General features: G+C 38.9%; 1 protein-coding gene across 1 annotated transcript in view; it reads left to right on the plus strand.

Moving 5' to 3' along the window:
• Positions 1 to 16457, plus strand: part of LOC113174926 (CUB and sushi domain-containing protein 1-like) — a 330106-nt gene that overhangs the window by 143223 nt on the left and 170426 nt on the right. The gene's annotated exons all lie outside the window — the stretch shown is intronic.

Consider the following 16457-nt stretch of genomic DNA (forward strand, 5'->3'; position numbering starts at 1 on the left):
AGTAAATTCAACTTGAATTGAAATAGCTCTTGCTTCTCCTGCGCTCCCTCTCTTCCTTCCTTAAAGGTTTCTCTCACCACTCTTTCACCTCATCTTTTCATTTACCTCCCCTCATTCACCCTCTCACTCTTCTTGCTTAAATTAAAAAGAATATTTTAATGCTGCATACTTTTCTTTCTGTGCATTATAACGGCATCGTTCTCTCTCTGTTATTTTCTGCTGCGTGTTCTCGAGGCTGTTCTCTCTGTCCTTTCCTTTCATTTCTACCTCTATCCCTCCCTTCCTCCATCCGTCCTTCACCCTCTGGTGAAAGATGGATGGATGGAACAAAGTGGTTAATGAATCAATGAATGGTTTTATGTGTGTGTGCGTGTGTGACAGACACAGTGAGAGTGGGGAGATTGAAAGAGAGAATGTGTGTGTATTGTGCATATGTGTCTGTCTCTTTGCATGGTTGTCTGTGTGTTGTGGGCAGGTGTTACAGAGTAGTGAATGATTGTGTCTGTCATTTAGCCCACTATGGCTTGTCACACTGTCAAACTTATTCTATTTAACAGCCGTGCGTGGATGCTAGAAGTGTGTGAGCGTGCACAGGTACGCATGTGTGAAAGAGTTTTTCCAAGCGTAGAAATGGTTTTCTCTGGACGGAACACTATTTAAATGGAAACACTGTAAAATGTTATAAAAAGCTGTAAAATACTGTAAAACCAAGGTGCGTTCATCGTTGAATAGCTGCACGGTTCAGCATCACACCATCAATCTACTGTGATGATCTTGACTGCAGCGCGATACACACATCTATGGATACACACACACTCACATGCAGCACATGCACATATAGACGTTCATGCTGCTGCACAGACAAATCTTACTTTAATATGAGATATTAACACAAACACATGCACTGGCCTTTAATGTCACACTGTTAACGTATGCATGTGTACATGTGCACACACAGACACACACATGTACGTGCTGAAACACACATTTTTTATCTCATGATGTGAAATGCACACTGCCACGCCTGTGTGGAGATGATTAATAGTCACTGCTCTGCTGGATAATGAACTATAATATGTATATATATTATCATTTAACTGTGATTTATATCTACATGTGTTCTTGTTCTTTAATGTCCAGAGGTCCCTTTAATGACAAATGACTATTAGTGGCCTTCACATGTGGATTCTGAGCCCTTTGGTGGAAGAATAGCTGTTAATATTTGTAATCCACTGTGCGTGGGCTCATAAAAGCCAAACTACTTGACAGGTGATTGGCGACAACACCCACATTCTCATATGTACACTGAAAGGGTTTGAGGTCACTTTAATTCCTCTTTAAAATGTTTTAATGCATGTGGCACTGATCTGTTTGCACTGAACAGTTGAACATTCACTACACATCCCAAACATGCGGATGTCCTGACAGTGATGCACACATGAATATAAGATAAATATATGGTTATGAAACACCTGTGTACTACTACTGTAATATTTATCCGTATTATTATCATGCTGTTTTTAGTTATCGACTGCCTAGCATACATAGCTTATTGGTATAATTGTACTGCAATCATTCAGTGCTGTCAGTCCCTGTCTTGCGTATTTACCTACATTATACTGTAATTAACTATGTGATCCATGACTATTGTAACGATTAAGTCTGTTACGTGTTAAAGCCTTAATTGCCTGCTGCAAAGCCTGTGGAACATGCATTAATCAAGCTGATATATTCAGACGGTTAGGTATATAATTCTATATATAAAAATTCTATATTGAGTTATTTAAATTGTTAAATGTTTTCACCTGGAGAGAGGCCGTCTGGATGAGCTGTGCTGTACTATACTGATTGTGTAGTAGAGGGTGTCTTTGGAATAATATATTAGTTTCTAAGCACTATAATAACTCAAAATAAAAGCATAGTTATGAGAGGTGCTATTGTTTCTGCAGAGGAGATGTGCACAGACAGTATGTACATAGAATATGCTTCATGTCTTTTATTCGGATAGTGGTCGTGACACATTAAAATGCATCTTAAATTTTAAAACTGCATACAAGACCAGAGCTTCCTGGTTTGTCTCTCTGCCACATTTCTGTTAATGTTGTGTTGCAATACACCGCGTACAGTACAACCAGTGAGCCAATTTGAAAATCTTTATTGGCCATGAAGCCTCACTGTGTTGTATGGTGTAGGTAGTCCTATGCATCTAAAGCACACACTGTAAAGACTGGAAGCTTATCTCAAACACACACATGCACAAAGATTCACAAATAACTGCACACTCCTCACTGCACTCAGTCATTTATCTTGTAAATATGTTGGAAGAATTAAGCACAGAGGGCTTTGTGCAAGAGCGTGTGTGTATATTTGTGTTTGCATTGAGTGTTTCTATGTGTGTTCTCAGATATACCACAGAAAGCCCTAAAGGGTCTGTTTATTTCCCCTAACACAACATGTATTGATCCAGAATACACGAAACACCCACAAAACCCACACTGATTCAAATTCATAAACAAAACCATGCACACTGTCTATCTCACACATGCACACACGACGTGTATGTGAAGTTTCTATCTCGTACTTTATCTCTCTCCCACACACAACAATGGAAACTTACAATTTGAGCCGAGTGTTAGAGTTGAAATATGGGGAGGTTTACCAGGGCTTACATTGTTTTTATGGTTAACACCCACAGAAGAACACACGTACACACAGACAAGTGGGCAGACAGAACAGGAAAGCTGGGGATAAGCTATGAGATCACACGCACACAGAGAGAGTTACAGTCAAGCACCTGGTCTGCCGACGACATCAAAGTAACTTCCAGTATTTCTGCAGCAGAATCGAGCAGAACAAGATGGAATTTAGCCTTTGTGCTATAGCGATAAAACAATTGAAATTTATATGCCATATCTTAAAGTTCTGCTTGTAACTGGGAGTGTTGCCCATTTCCATAACCACGGATAACGCTATATTACCTCTCTAAGAATTATTGAACAGGAACCATAACTAATGTCTGCCAAGGTTGTGCTGGGTTGTTATTTTATTTGAGACAAAAAAGAGGTTTCATCGCCAAGTAATTTGGTGAGGGATCAAAATATTATGGTTCATTTCAGATTATTTTAGAAAGGGAGTGCAAAACAGGTACTCACAGGGGTTCCAGGCGGTCCTCAGCAATAGTTTATTTTAATTGTAAAAGGAAGAAGTCGTGGCTGACTTGTAAAGACGTGTGCTGACTCTCACTGCTGGTTGTTTAAATAACTTTAATTTCTTTTCAGGGCTGTAAACACACAGTCCTTACCACCAGAGAAACAGGTGAAACATGTTAAATCTTAGCATGATTTACCATTTAGGACATGCAGCTTCTGTTTGATATAGACTGTTATTTGAACCCTTGAACATTTTAGTTTTTATCTTAAAATCTTTGCATGAAAAACAGCTTGTTCCTGTATAAAGGCTGTATTTAAACTGTACTAAGATGAAACAAGAAGACGTGTGCACTGGATTAATAGTTTGTTTTGTTTTCGGCAGTTCATTGTTGAACTGATGCTTCTTGTTTTTCATGTTGAAGGAGTCGAGCTGCAGTCCGGGCGTCCTCCAGGTATTTGTTCCTCCTAGATCGTTAATGAGCCGCACTTAGTCCCAGATACAAAGTGCGGCTCATTAACTTTCAGGGAACAGAAACCTGCAAGACATCTGCCCTTGACAAAAAGGGCTCGACACATCTTCACTGGATTATTGGGCTTTACGTGTGTATTTACATCATAGTCGCTCTGCTTTCTTTCACATAACTTAAAGCTCCTTCAATTGTTTTACTGTGAGCGGCTGTGATCAGCACTCGTGCCACTTTTACATTTACATTACCTGTTGGAGATTAGCTTCTCTTTTTTGTTTGCGAAACTAAACTGCACTATTCTGTTGCATAATTCCTGGTGACTCTTTTTTTTTATTTTTCAAATCGTTGTTCACAGAATGTAATGTCACTTCTGATCCGCTCTCTTCTTTCTTGCTTTGCTAGAGATGTGATAAAAACTCTTCTGTCCTTGCAAACACTTCAGCAGCATAACCTTCATGGCTTTCTCAACATATTTCAAAGAGGTTCACAAAGCCTACCGCTGCGTTCAGACTTTTTTTTTTTTTTTTTTGTGAAGCACAAGCAGGAAGTGTTGAGTTAGTATCAGCCGTAGCTTTCAGCTGAGCAGAACAGAAAACAATGGGGCTCCTGCTGCGATAGTGTTGCTTGAGTGACAGAATGACTGCTGAAAAAATAGTGATAAATAAGGTACTATTATACACAAGGGATTGAAATGGAGCTGAAAATTCAGGGACAGCACGGGAATGAATGATGCAGAAACAATGACTTTGTCCTAAAATATTCTTTGGCACAGGGGATCAGATATTTATCCCATGTGCACGCTTCTTATAGGAAATTTATCCTTTGTTTGGGCTCTGGCCTGACAGCTGGATCATCATGTGGAGTCCTGTGAACATAACAGCCCCTCTTGTCAGTGATTGAACATTTCACACATTTAATTTCATATGCGTGCAAGTCTGTGCATTGAGTTGTGAAGGAACAAGGGTCATTTTATTCTTCTGCGATGCTCACTTCCAACTGAACAGGCAAATGTAAGATTAGGCATGTCACACATCTTCAGCTGGAAGATTTAACATGGACGAATCCCAGATGGCCAAAAGATACCACAGACCTAGAAAGAAAAGTTCTTTTACTTATTTAGTTTATTAAAGTGTGTGCAAAGTATATAATAATAATAATAATAATAATAACATCTAATCTTAGTTATACATCTGATTATCATGCTTCATTTTTATTGAGGCATTTCCTGAAGAATCACTGAAGCAGCTATTACACTCTTAAAAACTCAAATATTCTGAACAACCTCTGTGTTTTTCCATGACTGGAATAATAAAACATGAAAGGCATACAGACTAATGACGCAGCATTTTTAACCATTATCCTAATTTATCTGTTACACCATTACAGCCCACTTCTGAGTAGCAGAGGAAAGCTTTAGTGAGTGCTCCAAACTGCTTGATAAATAATGTTCCTTGACGTCGTCAGACAGACTTATAACAATAGAGCTTTTCTTCCTTGGTTTTAAATTTCCCATAGAAAGGTCTTTATAGAAAATGCAGTGCACTGAGTGTATCCGATCCTCTTTTGTAATATGTCTTTGTAGGATAAAAAGTAAAAAAATCACTTCTTTTCTGTCTCTTAGCTTGCAGCACATTACTGTAAATAGGAAGTGTAGAACAGATGCAGCAGTTCAGTGACATATAACGTCTCATTTATATATTTATAGTGACTTTTGCTTTTCCCCATGGGCCCTGATGCAAAGTCTTGCACTTAAAAATGGCAACAAAGCATTTTATTGTGTGTCTTACTGTTTTAATTTTGAAACTATAGTTGTGAGGACATTTTCTTCACACTTTCAAAGGGCAGTTTGACATTTAAGACTTGGTTTTAAGGTTGATGTTGGAATTAGGTTTAGCTCGGGGTCGAGTCATTTAGTTAAAATAGCTGAAGTTAGACTGAGGATGTAGGGTGCATGTGTTGTAAGAGAGAGAGTGTGTGCGTATCTTTGTTTGTGTCAGTCTCATGATGTATGGGAATAGTTGTGACATCGAATTTACCCACGATTCTGTGCTGCCCAGGGGTCCGTGAACTGTCACCGAAGGAAATTGACTGTTTTTCACTTACACACGTAAAGCAAAGATAGAGACAGAAGCTAATATGCATCTGGTCACATGCACATATTAGTAGACAGAGAGACAGAAACACACCACCCATCCACACATACACACGCATTAAGACAAATGGATTCACACATACATGCAGCATGGGGAATGATACACACACATAATGCCATCCATCCATTTTGTATAGTGAGTTGACAGATGTAAATGTGCCCAGAGGACAGCAAGGCTAAATGAAGATGCATTAGATCTCGTGTATGTGTGTGTGCAAGAAGGAGAGCGAGAGGTGCAACAAGGAATCGGGACAGCAATGATTAATTTCCATTTAAACATTCGAGCAGTGAATACTTGTTCCTATTGTTTTCTTCTTTTCTATTTTAGCATTTATAAATGTTTCATATTCTGATATTAGTATTCCAACCTGCATTTCCTGTTCTGCTTAATTCCAAAGGTTTTGTTTTACAATTTTTAGTTTGATTTGTTAACTATTAGTTTGATTATTAACGTAAAGGATAAAATCTGTGGTTTTCTGTGGTTGTGTTATCACCAACAAATCCCATAAAGAGACAAAATTCAACAATTAATATTTAGCATATTTATCTGTCACACAGGCCTCTATAGTCAAGAACAAGAGAGTCACAGCATCACACTGATTCTTTTTGGGTTCTTCATGTATTCAGGGCTGCACAGATTAATAACATCCATCACGTCTATGACCTCTTGAAGTTACTGAGCATGCTCATAAACACATTTTAAACAAAAGGAAGGAAAACCGGTCACATGTGCAACACAAGGGAACAATATGTTTAAAATTGGTTTCAGTTCTTTGGCTCCACGCACAGATTTAACAACGCTGTTTAAAAAGAAAGATGAGTTTTACTTTACATGTGCAAGAGCACATATTACATAGTATTACACACTGTGCCCCTGTGTGTGTGTTTACATGTCTGTTGGTAACATTTTGCCACTGTGACGACATTTTGTTCATCTTCACAATTTGTTTGTGCCGTTTGAGGGTTAAAGTTAGAATTACTGTCGGTTTCAGTTAGGTATTTATTTATGCTGGCTAAGGTTATGATAAGAAGGTAGCTACGCATTATATCAATTATTATCAGTGCAGATATAGAAGTACAAAAGTTTATGTGTGTGTGTTGTGCATTCCTGTAAGTCAGCTCACCCAAATGCGAGTACTGATGTACTGATGTTATTTTATGTGATGTTATTTCCTCCATGTTTTTGTCCCCTCAGACACAGCACAGCCTCAAAGCAGGCTACTCAAGTAGGGGGAAAGATAGAACAAGATATGCTGGCAGTGGTCTTTGGAGAGGAAGGAAGGGGCAGAGAAGTGGCGGTGAAGGAGTAGTGATGGGGGAGGGCTGGGAATGGATGTGGTTTTAGAGATTTTGAGGTTTTCTGGCTGAATGAGATGCTATTTTATCTGCCGCCCCCTTTTCCTCAGCACTTTCTGTTACAGTGTGGTGTGCGGGTGGCCATGGGCTACTGTATGTGGAGAGCTCACAGAGTCCTTAGCAAAGTTTATTGCACTGGAAAAAGACAAGTAAGCAGAAAGACAGACAAATGGACTGACATTTTGTTTGCTGACTTTGTATTTTCATTTTGTTCAAGTCAATTCTGTGATGCACTTAATACTATTTCATTTGAGTAATGCTTTTCTCAGAGAGCAGCACAATTAAACTGCTGCTTCACTAGTTGCTTTCATTTAGTCATTTTCATTTTAACTAGTTGGTTCAGGCTTCAAGCGCAGTCTGAATTAGTCTGAGCTTCAGATATAAAGCTATTGTGTTGCTGCATGGACTATATTGACAATAAAAATTATATATTTAAATTCTACACAGAAAGTGAACATTGTTATTAGGTCGTAAATGGGAAACACTGCAAATCATTTCATCTCGGCTTCACAGAGTGACAAAGTATGCACGTATTTTGCAACTTCATAGTGAAGCCGTGATGCATCAGCCTTTTTATATAGTTCAAAAGTGAAAATATGTTGTTAATGTGACTCAAAGGAAAAAGAAAAGCCAAACAGTAAAGCCATTAGTAAACATAAACCAAAAATAAATCCATTAGCCATTACTGATGCTGCAGTGCTTTGATAACAGGGTACTATATCAAAATTATGTTTTGGAGCTTCGAAATGTAGAGTGAGTCTCTGGTGCATCACAGATTAAAGTCTTGGGACTTCAGATTATCTCTGTGGAAGCTAGTTGGACTTTCACAAATTCACAAATCTAGGCTGAACTGTCCCAGATCAAAAACAAAATGTACATATGTAAAAACTACTTGTAGTGCAGATGTTCCTTTTAAGAGCAAATAGCTGTGGATGTGTTTTTTATGTGTTATATAGAAGTTGGCTGATGTTTCCTCTGTTTGTCCCCTGCAGCTCTCCATAGCCTCAGGCTATGTCCCTGTTTCCAGGGCAACCACTGGCCACTGGAGCGTCATGGTGTTATTATTGTTGTACCTGTCATTAGCACAAGTCGTTTCAAAAATAGTGTTTCTCAAACTTTTTATATGGAGTAAACACTGTCGACTGTCATCTGGAGGATGGTTTACTCTCAGCGGCAGCTCTGAGGGTTCAGTGAGAACAGAACGACCGAACATACGTTCACAAGTCTTAAAACAATAATCAGGTGATCATAGGAACTTGCTGTAATCGTTCCTCTGGTTCATCATTCATTCAAGTGGTGGGATCCAACATCCACAGTCCTATTCTGCACAAACATTTATTAAAATGTGCATCTAAAGCTAATATCAGACTTAAGCACTCAGCGTTTCCCTGTCGAGCTGCTGCAGGAAAGAGAAGTAATAAAACGAGGGAATTTTGTAAGGCTGCAGCTTTGGAAGATATCTATTTGATACGACTAATTTGGAAGATCAAAGCCGTCTATTGTCTTCAGATAAATGTTTTAATACTTTTGTGCACAGAGGGAGGACTGAGAATGTTGGCGCACACATCACTAACATATGAAACAGCTTTTGGAGGGATCTCTTAAAGACCTGCATCAAAACTGGAATATGCATCTTAAGCTAGCATGAGACTCGGATTCAGCCCACTCTGCTCCGTCCAGCTTCCCTCTCCCTGCTTTGATACGTGTCCCTATTATCTGTATATATTATATACAGTTAATGGTATCTGAATGTTGTTAACAAACTGAAAAATTGGGAATTTAATGAAAGCTGAATTCCATTGAGCTACTTTGGTTTCAACCTGGTTCATTGTCATAGTTTAGTGGGACGCCAGACTAGAACTGAGCCAAGGTTAATGTTATTAGAAACACAAGTACTTTTTTACTGTGATATGTCAAAATGTAAGGAAGGAAGGAAAAAGGAAAAAGCCTAAATGTACTGTGAAGATTCTCAGTCATCCAGGACCTGGTTATCTCAGCTGTGGGACTCCCCTGAGCTTCCAGTCCAGTTGGGAAAAGTAGTTGGTCTGACAGGAACCAGGAACTCATTCCCCAAACACCTTAATGAGGCCATAGTTCTTGAATCATAGTGGTTTTGATCACGGACACATCCCCGTTGTTTAACTAAATAGGAACAAAAACAAAGTAAATCTTATTAGGGGGACATGTTGTCCTGTCTGGACAGTTGTGTAACATCTGTTAGTAATTAAATGTCAGTCAGTTTTTTACAGCCTAATTGCAACAACACTAAAGTGGTACTTATAGGCCCTGAACGTACTGCCAGCTCTTGACACCCTACTGCTAACCTGCTGCTGAGAACCTAAAACTATTATTGATGGAATAATTCAAATCAAAAGGCTTGTTCAGCTCAGTTTTTTACACCTTGGGAATATTTCAAGAACAAGATAATTCCATACATTAAGTGGTACTCAGTCCTATCTCACATAGGTTATGCTACTCTAATACCCTTTTCTTTTTCTGCAGCAGAAATTGCTTAACACAGCATGTCTGGTGTCTCCAAAATGCAACTACTTGACTGAATTTTAACACCCAGATTATCATATTTCCATTCTATCAATTTACAGCACTGGTATTGGTCAATATCAGAACTGATTCAAACTCTTAGAATCAACTGATCATTATTATTATTATTATTATTACTTTTAATTATTTTTTTGTTTAACTTAGTGTAATCTTGACACAAACCTCCATCAAACATATGTTTCTAAACATTCACGTTCTGGTCCTGTCTGCAACTAGCGGAACATCTTTAGCCTGAGTCTGGTTCTGCTGGAGGTTTCATCACTTAAAGACAGTTTTCGCTCTCCGCTGTCACCTGAAGCTTGCTCAAGAGGGATTGTTGAGCTTCTCTATATACAGTATAACTTTGTAAGATCTTAACCTTAATATGTGAAGTGCCTTTAGATGATTCTGTTGTGATTTGGCACTATATAAAAAAAACTGTATTGAATTGAGCTGAATTATTGCCAGCAAATAAGCAAATAAACCTCTAAGTTTGGGGCTGATGAGGATCATCATAGGCTGGGCGTCTTCATTTAGCTTGTTCTGCTTTAAAATAAGTCGGGTGACTAAATACTTACAGTATTTTGAAATTAGCTGATTGCAGAATGTAAAAGAGTGTGTAAACAGACAAAACATTAGGCCTGTTTCTGCATTGGATGTTGCTAAATACTGTATATTTTGATTGTGTAGCTGCTGGTCTTTGATTGTGGCAATCACAGCATGGGCATGTTGCATATTAGCAACCAATATTTCTTGGTTCTGCAGTCAAGCTGGAAAGACTGAGGAGAGCTGCTGTTTAACAGAGTGTAGCTGCTCCAGTGATTACTCTGTTTAGCAGGTGATTGATGACAAGCACTGCTGGAAATGCCACTTGCCCCGCTAATATATATTTCACCAAGGGAACATAGGAAATGTTAATGCATCTTAATACATTTCCTCCAAAGGGGCAGACCAGGATGTATCTTTTTCAGGCTTCATTTTTTCCAGTTAAATATGTTTTGGATCTCAGCTTATAACTGCAGACTGCATAGGATGGAATACATCCAGCTAGTGCAGTGTTTGGTATTATGTGTACACATCCAACTAATCCAATGGTGTGTTTACTATGTAACTTGTGGTTCTACAAGCCCTGATTCATTAGGCTGTGGTTTATTCCATGCTATTCTCTGTGTTGTAGAACAAAGTGAAGTCTGTACCCTGATTGCCCTCCTTCACTCGTGATCGTTGGGAATTGATGCAGGAAACATCACTGGTTGGCACACTTAAAAGGAAAATCCAACATCCAGAATTGTCAAGCAGAATTCAGATATGTTGTTCTCATTATCTTGGACAGTGCCGTCACTATTTGAGATAATAAACAGCTCTCTGTCCCAAAGCAATAAATGCAAGAGTGAAAGCTCTGATCTGTAATATCATTGGGACATTCAGTGCAGCATGCAGTTTTGAGTATGAGCTGAATTAACTAGAGCTACGCAGTGTTTGTTCGAACTTCTTTGTGGCAGGCACACTTTGGTTTTAAGAGCTGTTTCAGGCTGATAAGATTAGTGTTTATTACTGCTGAAAGTAAAGATTATTTTCATTACCAGTTATTTTCTTAATTAATAAATCAGCTGTCATCTACAAAATGTCAATAAACAAGCTAGAATGTTGCGTTAGTACCAAGGTTTTATCCAGGTCAAAAGTCCAAAATTAAATTTCCTTAAGTTTCTATTAACAACAACATATCAGTATCCACTAATCAATAACGTATTGTTATTGATTAGTGGAGCTGGAACTGTCACGTCAGCTGTTGACACGTTAAAATCAGGGACGCACAGGTGGTGGTAACCTCCATTCAGCTATAGCCCTTGGCCACAGTTGGCCAGGGGCTCTATTAGTGTTTGGTTGGTTAGAGTTATTATGTCTAATGTGTCAGGGAAGCTGTTAATACATTTACACCATGGGAGCACTAGCCGTACTGGGGAGTCCATTTAGCTCAGGGGCTTTGGCATCTTTCCAACAGCAACAACTCTACATCAAGAATCACAGATTAAACGAGTATGATGACTGCTATTTGTTAATACATGTACACCATGGGAACTGAATAGAGGTGTTAATGGATTATGGATTGCGTCCATTGAGAGATGCTTTCAGATGTGTTCAATGTGAACTCAGGATCCCAGCGGAGATGTGGATGGTAAGTGATTTGTTCAGTCTCAAAATGGTAGATGGTGGGCAGGTAAATGATGTTGTCTGCAGCTTTTTCCTAACAGCTATACTGGGGTGTTGAGTGTGCAAACTCGGCTTTAAAAAGTGTCGATCTTTAACAGATAGAGTAGTTGTGATGATACTCCAATTAGATGTTTGTTCTTTTGGAAACTGACTTAATAATTTGGAGATTTGAGTCTGAATGCTAAAATTTAGTGGACTATTTTGGAATTTCGTGGGATATGCAGATTCTTTTTAGGATGAAAATTGAATTTTCACTTAAAGTAGGAAAAAAGGAGTTAGAAAATCACCTTATTTTAAAAAAGTTTGCTATTCTGACAAAGTTTTAATCACTCTGAATGATGAATTTTCCCAGACAAATTTCAAATGTTAACGTCTGTCCAAATCCCTGCTTGGCAACATGTGCACTCGGTCTGACATTTGTTCTGGTTCCGCTTGGTTTTAACTTTACAGCCCCCTGGAAACCAAACAAGAAATTAGTGATTTTTGAGGTATGAGAAGCTAGATTTGACAAACATCTGTTCCAACTTCGGCTGGTGGCAAGTTACATGCTGTGGATACAGATATAGCTCTCTCCAGTTGTTTGGGTAACTACAGGTCATTTTCTACTCCTATTCCCAGGGAGTGATGTGATCACCTGGAACAGATGCATCATGTATGAGCAATTATTTTCAATTCATCGACTTATTTCACTGTCATTGTATAGATTTTATATTTAACACAGGGTGTTGTGATCATACTGCAGGAATGGTTTGTTACATGCTTGTGAACAGTTGTTTTCCACATTTAAATTAGTTTTTATAGACTGTTAATGAATAAGCCTGTTCCATAATTGTCACAGTGAGCCTGCCATTCACACAGTTTTTTATAGATTTTTATTAAGATATCATATCAATTATATGTGGAATTGAATAATGTCGGGCTGTCCTCAGTGCACTTCATTCACACCACAAGGAGGTGGTTAATTTTTTTCCAGTAGCAACTACTTGGATCCATAACAACAGATTGAAGGAGCTGTTTGCTTTGCTATTTTTAGAGGATGGTGAGCTAAAATGCGTCAGACTATGTGCACACTGTGGGAGAGGACTGTGCAGAGGGAGTGTAGAGGACCCTGAGTTTGGTTTGTTCTGCATTCTTTTCAGCAGCAGCTGTTTTAGGCCCGACCTCTGATATCACACATGACATTTTCACTGTAGGCACACTTCTAACTGAGCAGCAACTCGGGAGGCTGACCATGTCTAGAGTTAGTGTAAAAGTTCACCTTGTGAGCAACAAGAAACTGTCTTCGTTTGACCTTTGTTTACACATCTGTTTTGGCAATCACTCCACACAGGGCGGTAGGTAGGCTACATGGAGTGTACGGTTATCGTTTTAGCACTGGGCTGTTATAGAACTGTTTTGTTGTGGTTGTGTGATAGAGAAGATGTGAACAGAGAAGATAAAAGTTATTTATTATCTTCTTAGAGGGAGAGGAAACTAGAAAGGATCAAACAGGAAATAGGATACAATAGACTGTGTACAAGGTTTCTGCAAGCCACTGATAGTAATTTATTATTAATTTAACAACACCTTTCTCATCCAACCCTTCCTGACTCACACACTTCCTCATTTCTCCTGGCTTTCATCTTTTTCCTCCATCATCCTCATTTGTTGTTTCCCTGTTAACACAGCTTGTTCTTCCTAATTCTTTCACTTTCCTTCCTTTTTGTGTTTCTCTCTCTACTTCAGCCATTGTGCAGGTAGCTTTCATTAGTTTCCCACACTCTTTTTATCTTTTCGTCTTTACTCCTCCGGTATCACCATTAAAATATTACTATTAAAATTGGTCTACAGTTGCCATAGCAACAATCTGACCTGCCCTGAAGCTGCAAGAGGCCGGAAGGGTCAAACACAACAGATGAGCTCTCTCAGTCAGCGTCAGCAGAAGCATATGCACAGTCATAGAGGAATGTTCATACAAACAGAGAAATCCACTGACAGGGATCCAATGTCCTGATTAAGTTCATGATTGTGAAGCCAGTGAGGGACCTCGTTGATTCCCTATATTATATTAGGGGAAGGTTGTGGCAACATACAATAAAACCGACTATTGATGCAATTTAAAACAAACATTTTATTATTTTGTAGTGAAAATATTGAAAAACATTTTTTCCACCACTTACTGAAATCTAATACAGTTTGCTGTGGAGACCTACTCTGTGTGTTTAGAAATCATTTGGATTGAAGTGTTATTTTCTGAATGCAAACAGCAAGTTTTATTACGGTTTATATTTATTTTTATTTATCTCTGCTTAAACCTTCAGCTGCTGTTCTATACCTGGAGGAATCTGACATCGTCTATCTAATAAATTCATTAGACCTGCCATCATTTCTTGGCTCCAGAAAGGATAGACAGGGTTACAGAATGTTACTTTTATTTGCATCAGGCAGATATGTTTTCTTTTCCACAAAATCCCTGCTCCTGATAAAAAATATCTCACCTTCATCTCTTTTTTGGTTAAATAAAACAGAGGAGTTAAATTGACAAGAGATTTGAAAGCTGCAGTATTCTTTAATAAAGTGAAACATTTTATTTTTCAGCCAATGTTAATATAGGAACTTTAATAGAACCAGGAGCTAACCGTATAATCTATTATAGAGCCTGATGTGTGGTGCAGAGCACGGCGCTGTATCAGCTTGCCACATATCCACAAAGTGAAACGCACAACCTGGCCCCGTGTGGTATTGACCTTCTCATCTACTCTTGGCATGAAAGTGAATAAGCAATAAAAAAGTTTCCAAAACGTCTTTTTCCTCTAAATGCAGTTATATAGCCATCACCTGCTGTATGCACATATACCGATTTAAAATGCTCAGCATTCAGACCTTGTCAAAATGAAGTACCATATACTGTCCATACCTCACATCTATTGTTCTATGTACTGCATGTAATCCACTACTTTGCATAGTGCAGAAGAACCAAATGATATTGTGATTCAAAACCTAATACTAAGCCGCACTGTTTAACATTAGAGAACTGGAAAGAGAACTAAATCTTATTGTCAGAAGTTAAATGTTTTCTGCGAGGGCTGGAGGAAAAATGCATCTGTGCGTAAGTATGAGATTAGCTGGATGCTGTCAATACTTGTGAATGCTTTATCCTTCCCAAATACCCCATGATTCTTTCAGATGACTTCTTCACACATTAGTCTAAATGAGGGATTACCTTTGTGTAACAGGCTAACTCGTTAAAACATTGCAGCCTGGCAGACACAGGACTGTATGGTCACATGAGTGTGACTAATGACTTATCTCGGACACATGAGTCCTTTCATTCTCTCTTCTCTCCACTGGCTCTTACCCTTCCTCTACCCGTCCTTCAGTCACTGCTTACAGTTGGCCTTTGAATTTGGCTGCGTGTCTCACCTTGTTAAAACAAATCGGGAGGCATGTTTGCATGGAGGACAGCATGGTCAGCTGACTGTGAGTAACTTGCCTGTGAAGCCTGAATTCATACAATCCAAACAATGAGTCAATTAGAGTAAATTATACATGTTTAGGGCCCTCTGTAATTAGTCCACCTCTCTCTTTTCCTGTCTGACTGGAGTCTTTCCTCTTTCCTGTTTCCATGTCCTCCCCTCCTCTCCCTCTACCCGTGTCTCCGCCATCTCTCCTGTCAGCCTCCTGATCTTCATTTCTTTTTCACATCTTCCTCTCCCTATGTCTTCCTCTCATCACCCACCCCTCGCTCTTTCTTTCCGTCCTAGTTCTCAGGGTCTCGTGGTGGAGCTTTGTCTAATTACCGCGCTGGCGTTTAATTGGAACGCTGTACATAAACACACGGATTGACTGAATACCCCTTACATGTAGATGCACTGCACTTTGCATGCATGCACACACACACATAAAAACAAACCATTTGGTTGCACATTACTACACATTACATGCACACATTGCACACCCACCATGTTAATATGCTCCAGTTATACAAATACACATAACACACAGCGTACACTAGGGTTAGATGCTGTGGAGTTGGTCCAGGTTGTACTACAGCCACAGCCTGTGTTGCTGCCCCTTCTGTGGAGATAAGGCGTGTTGGCTACAGTCATCCATTTATTTTGGCCTAGTTATACCACGAGCTGCCTGTCGCTGCCCCCACTGTAGAGCTGTGTCATCTAAGAATTGGCAACATCAGATTAGAGGACATTGGAAGAAAATGCTAGCCCGACATCTAAATATCACACAGTCACTTACACATATTTTTAGGTTTCTGGAGAACCAAACATACACATCTTTGGCATTTTGTGTTGCTGATATTTGGAATTTGGTCAGTGCCCACTGGGAAGACTTTAAAATCAGAACAAACAAAAGTTTGTCCCCTTTTTTGCCGTTTTATTTCAATTTGAGCTGCTCAGGTCCAGTGAATCACCTGAAATAGAACAAAGGTAATCAGTACCGTGCCAGAGGTGGAAAAAAAGAAAAATAAAGTGAATGTCAGAGTTATTAAAAAGGCCTTGTTCATATTTTCACCCATTTTCAGACAAGGTGTTAAAAACTTAAATCTTTCCTGAAGCAAGGGAAGTGAATTAAGTCTATAAAGTT

The sequence above is a fragment of the Anabas testudineus genome, chromosome 3 (assembly GCF_900324465.2).
Source record: "Anabas testudineus chromosome 3, fAnaTes1.2, whole genome shotgun sequence".
Classification (NCBI taxonomy): Eukaryota; Metazoa; Chordata; class Actinopteri; order Anabantiformes; family Anabantidae; genus Anabas; species Anabas testudineus.